This window comes from Pelecanus crispus, chromosome 11 (assembly GCF_030463565.1).
Source record: "Pelecanus crispus isolate bPelCri1 chromosome 11, bPelCri1.pri, whole genome shotgun sequence".
Lineage (NCBI taxonomy): Eukaryota > Metazoa > Chordata > Aves > Pelecaniformes > Pelecanidae > Pelecanus > Pelecanus crispus.
In genome coordinates this window covers 14,997,192-15,003,191 of record NC_134653.1, presented here as the reverse complement: position 1 = coordinate 15,003,191, position 6,000 = coordinate 14,997,192, and positions in this window count along the sequence as shown.

The following is a 6,000-nucleotide window of genomic DNA, read 5'->3' as shown; positions in this document are numbered from 1 at the left end:
GAAATTACAGACAGTATTTGTTAATTTGTAATGGTTCTGGTTTTTTGTGGGTTTTTTTACTATTTTATGTTATCCTTGAGACCTTAAGCATGAAAATCCTGAATTGCTTGAAGCCAACAGAAAAAAACATTATAAATTTTGAGGTTTCTCTATAATTCCTTACAAAATATTGTCTTGGATAATGCCATCTGTTACCAAAGCCTTGCTAATATGTATTGCCTTATCATTCCTGTCTGACACACCTGCTGCACATTGGCCTCATGAGGAAAGGGGATAAGAAGTGAACTGTGACAGAAGAAGGGGTTTAGCCCTGCTCTCTCTTTGCATTGACTCCTGTAATGGGTGCCTCACATGCTGAAGGTGGTTCACTCCAAATGCAAGGCTCTGCCTTGGCAGAGAGTGTGCCAGTCTGAAATGCAGTTATTCTGGTTTTCCTCAAAACCTAGGACATTATGTTGTACTTGAATGAGGACTAGTGCTTAAAAGGCTTGATGGGGCATAAAGGGTGCTCTTTACAACAGTTTTTCAATGAATTTTTGCTAGGCCCCATGTATATAGACCCAGCAAATTTCTAGCAACCACAGTTGTATTAAAAACAAAATGCATCTCGCACATCCCTCAGCACGGCTCACAGTTTAATATCTGTTTCAGGATTGGTCCTTGGAGAATCTGCTCAGCCTTTCCTGAGATGGGGAGCTACAGGACAGAGGCTTAAATATTTATGGCACCTTAAAACATGGAAAAATTACTGCCTATATCACCATCTGTATCCCGTTTTGAGGAAGCAAAACACAGACTCACAATACAGTATGGCACATTTTATGTGGTAACAAGTGTTAGAAGAGTTTGTATTCCATGAAGTTAGAACTGAAGGCTAATGCAGAGGTTGTTACCACTGTTTCGTAAATCTGTCTCTATTTTGTTCTTTTAGAAGTGCTAACACTTTTAGATATTCACTGGCTTTCCTGAAGGTTGGGAAATAGTTGGGTGTAGTCATCTGGAGCTGAAATATTTCCTATTACTTGCCTGTAAGAGATTTATTTAGACATCCCCAGGGTAGTGAAAAAATAGCTTGTGTATGTGCCCTTAAAAAAAGCAGTCCACAGAGAATATACCTATCTTTGTGTGACAGATAAATAGTTCCATCAGGATGAAGTCGAGGTTAACCTTGTATTATAATGTTTTTGTTATTCAAGCTATGGTTTAAGCCAAGCGAACTCCTGAAAATCTCTTGAGGATGGAAAAGTTTTTATCCAGATGCAATTTTCTGTTTTGGGGATCATCAGTTACCTAAAGTGATGTCTGAGTATCTCCTGGTTTATATGGGGCTTCTAGCATAAGCACGCGAAACAGAACATGCAAGATGACACTGTGAATAGCTGTTCTGCTTGGTGCAGTGGAATTTAGGAGGAAAGTGAAACGGGTCCTCAGGCTGCCCTGTGAACAGTGCTGACACCTCTTGCGTATTCTCTTGTACTGCCGGGGCTGTGTTTTAAAAGTTGAGCCTTCTCCCTCTTTTTAATCCTATTACATTTTACAGTGGTTTACATTAACAGTGAGTATTGTAACAAGTGACTATGCCTCCTAAGTTTAGGAACACTTTATTGGGGTTGACAGAAGCTTTCATTTTAAACACATTTCTATAAAGTGGAAAAAGACTGGAACACCATATTTGGCAGTTTCCTCTCATGCTACCATTTTGTTCCAAATGAAATATGACAACACAATAGTTGCAGTAATTACAGTAATTGACTTCAGAGAGTTCAAGATGATCATGTAATTAGCTGCTTTATGGGAGAGAGATCACCACCATCTCCCTATTTCCACACTTCTGTGGTCTTCAAAGGTATTTTACACAGGACTGTAAACCAAAGCACTTCTACCTGAATTCTGAATACAGTTCACAAGGCTGACTTGTGAATTTAAAAACAAAATCAAACTGCCATAAGAAAAAAATGCATTGCCTCTTTTCCTAACTAGGAAACGTTGTCATGTTGGTGCTCTTGCAGAGCCAGCACATGATGCGAGAGGTTGTAATTGGCAGAGCAATAATTCATTTAAAAATGTCTCTTTTACTAAGGAATTGCAGGTAATTTCAAGAGAATAAATTAGATGCCATAAAGGATCTTTAGTGATGTCTTTTCGAACTTTCTGGGGGAGAAGGAGAGGGCAAATAGTCTATTGAGAATTTTTATGTAAGCTGTGAATGAAACACATAAAGCTCTAATTGTTAGGAAGCCACTATGCTCTGAACAGTTCACAATGTAATAGGATCGTTTCTATGCAGCTTCAATAGAACATTCTTCCATTTTGTGGAAAACAGACTTGTGGCATGGCAGACGTTTTGTGTTTCTTTGCCTACAAAATAATTTTGCGAAGAAAGATTGTAACAGAAACCAACTCCTATCAGATTTACCCAGTTGATGATTAGTTGTAAAAGGAAAATAGATACATCTGATACATGCAATAGTAGCAAATCTTTAATTCTGGAAAAAAGATAAATAGAGAAAATCTGTCAAAATAAGATTATTAGAGATGTACACAGCTTTGGAAGCTCAAGACAGAATGAAATTTTCCTTGTCACCTTTTGTATACTATTTCAAAACAGTAGACATCAAAGCTGGAAAACTTTAAAACATACAATTACTCACTGAAAAGGCAATATAGACACCTAGAACAAAGTATGGGATAGAGTCAGGTCTTTTAGTCAAAACTGCTACATAGAAAAGACATTCTGAGCTATAAATTCTAATTAAAATACCTTGATTGTTTATACACAGTTTTGTACTTCACTAGGGTCTGCAGTAAATTTACAGATTATTATCTTCATCCTCAGAGAAGTTCAAAATTTAACTGGAACAAAGCTGAGCAATTTTATCCAACAGTAAGGCTAGCCCTGCTTTGAGCAGGAGATTGGACCATAATGACTTCTTGAGCGTCCCCTCCAGTCTGAGTTATATTATGATTCTATGGTCAACTTTAGTATCGTCTTAATTCAAGATGATATCTGAATTCAGACTTGAGGGTAATTAGGCATTAATCACTATTGTGATCCATGGTAACTAATCGAGTGATCCTGAGGCAGCCCACTCGCTAAGTAAAATGTGTTATAATAACCACTAGAAGCTCTAGCTTGTAAATATTCATAATGGGATTGCTCCATGTTTGGAGAGACATTCCTTGCACTAGGTGACACTTGAAGTGCTGCCTTATTCTTTGATGTGGCTATGGGGGAAAAAATTAGGTGTAGAAAGGAAGGATGAAAATTTTCCTGTGTCTGGGTAGGAAGCAGTAGGTGGGTGATGCATGTGGCTGTTTTAGTACATACAGTAGCTCACTGCTAAAAGTTGTTAGTTGGTGTGCATGCACACATTGAGGCAGGCTTGTTCTTTCTACAAACAAAAAAACAGTCATCTTCTTATAGTGTGCATTAGTTAGTAGAGATCATAAGAATCCAGATTCTGATGGATCTACCTCACCATCTGTGAACCAATTTTGCTTTCACATCATGCAGTATGAATTAGCACTTGAGTTTCATAGGGCTTAAAGGGTTTGAAGTTGTAGCAAAGTCAAAATTTCTATATGAAATATGTAGCAGAGCAGATAGCTAAGCAAGAACATCCACAGCTTTTAAAAAGCTGCACCTCTAGAGTTAGAAAATTAAAAGTGAAATCCTCTTCAAAGTGATAAATGCACTGAAGCCTGTATTAAATAAGCTCTCAAGGGACTTCCAAAAAAAAAAAAAAAAAAATATATCTCTTAAGGGAGGGAGGTTGATCTTCTCCTGCATGTTATTTAATGTTGCAGTTGCCTTCCCTTGTGCTTTAAGTTTAAAGTTTCAACGATGCCTTGATCTGCTGATGAGGAACTTGATGATGTGTTAGCTGTGAACAACTACAAGTGAACATTTTTCAGATGAAATTTCAAATGGACAGCTGTGCAGTACAAGAATAGAAAAACAACATTCTTTGGTCATCTTAGCTCTTTCAATAAATTGACATAGCTATTGCCCACATGATCCTTTCTTATTAGTGTTGTAAATGATCTGCAATACAATTATATTATTGTTTCTCAACTGTTTGGGAATTAGTGACTTTTTTTTTGTTACTCTTTGCTTTTCCTTTGGGTACATAACTTAAACGTTATTTTTTTCCTTAGCTGTTTTCCTGACTTCATTCTTTCTGTGTGTAAAGGAATTGTTGTTATCAGACCAGGCTTATCACTATTGGGAAACCATGTGGCTGTTATGTCATGACCAATCATTCCCATGTGAAGATCACTTTTTTATTTTACTATAAATCATAGTACCACGTAAACTCAAATTATTATTTCTTTAACTTCTTTTGTATAGGTTATTTTCCTCCACAATAGTTCTGTTTAAAAAAAAAAAAAAAAAAAAAAAGAAAAAATTTCCTGGCTTAAAAATACTAGATAATAAATTTCCCTTTTAAAATTGCAATTAAAAAAACCCCAAACCCTTGGCAGTCTAAAGCTTCAAGCTGATACTGACCGTGTTCCTGGCAGCATTGCTCAGTGATTTCTGGCTTTGAATGTATGAAACTCATGGAGAAAGCTACAGCTACTGGCAGGATTTTCTGTAGACTGAGGGCCAGGATCAACACGCCCCTAACAAACTACGCCTGAGTTGCAAAGATGCTTCAGTGACTAATGCATTTGTAGGTGACATTACTCTGGTGCAAAAGCCGTTGCAACTTCTGTAATGAAGTAGTTGTGTCAGAAGCAAGTATGTATTGATTGTCTGGATAGGATTCTGAAGCATCAAAATCAACTCCATTTAACGGATCCATTTAATCCATTTACTGTATACTCTAGTGAGATCCCGAACTATGAAGCACTGTGATGTGCTGCTCCAGATAAGAGCGCTGTGGTAGAGAAAGTTCCATACATGAAAGATTTTCACATTTCAAAATTGGCTCAGTTCTGCATTGGAGTGAAGCAAAAAATCCCTGAAGTTGTATTAAAAAACCCACCAAACAAAACAAAAACTCCACTTGACAACAACAAAATAACAGAAAAATGCCCTTCTGTCCCCTGCAATCCTTCTCCACCTCTCCCAAGGATCATTTAATAGATTTCACTGAATTTAAACATTTTAATTTTGACTTTTAAGGTTTACTGTGCATTACCCTCAATACAAAGTCTTTTCAAAATGAATAGTAGAAATACTTTCTTCTATCAGGTCAAAACAAGCTACTTCGGACATTTTCAAAATGTCTGCATCTTTTCTATAAGGTATTTCAGGGTAATTCAGTTAATGCTTTGATTTTGAAGGAACTCTGCATTCTGTTATAATGTGGTTCAAGCGAAGGTTCTCTGGTCAGCTTGTCTGGAGATATTTTGAAGGGGCAGTTTAAGGTAGATGTTGGCAGGAGATGCTTCCAAGTAAATGTCACCAGGGCCAGGATTTCACCTCTGAGTAGCCAAAACCTGTTACCTCTTTCTGCTCTGCCTGCTAACATAGGATGGCACACTGTACACAGAGGGTTGACCAACAAAGCAGATGGTGTCTGTTGCCCCTTGTATCTAACAGTATTTTAGGTGATAGATGACTTTCCATGGGAATTGAGCGCTGACCCACTTTCATGCATGGGGAAAGGTTGTGTTTCATGTTTGGTGTAGAGCCGTGGGAAGTTAAACCCCAACGAGCTTTCACATCTCCACTTGGTTTGTTTACTTCTCATCTAAGCTTGCTACCATTACTGGGGAGAAACTTACCTCCTTGCTAGCCCTGTTGACATCAATGAAACTAATTATAGTAATGCAAATACTGTTCAGAATGACTTACTCTTTCTCAAAACCTATGCCTTCAACACCCTGTGATTTTATTACATGTAGTTCTGGTGTGGAAGGAGTCTTGAGTAGTCTTCTTGTTACTCCAAGTCCAAAAAACCAAACCAAAAATTAAATCTTATTTATGTATGTTAACCCCCTTAAAATATTTATCTAGATTGTCAATTGCCTAAAAATTCCACGACATGT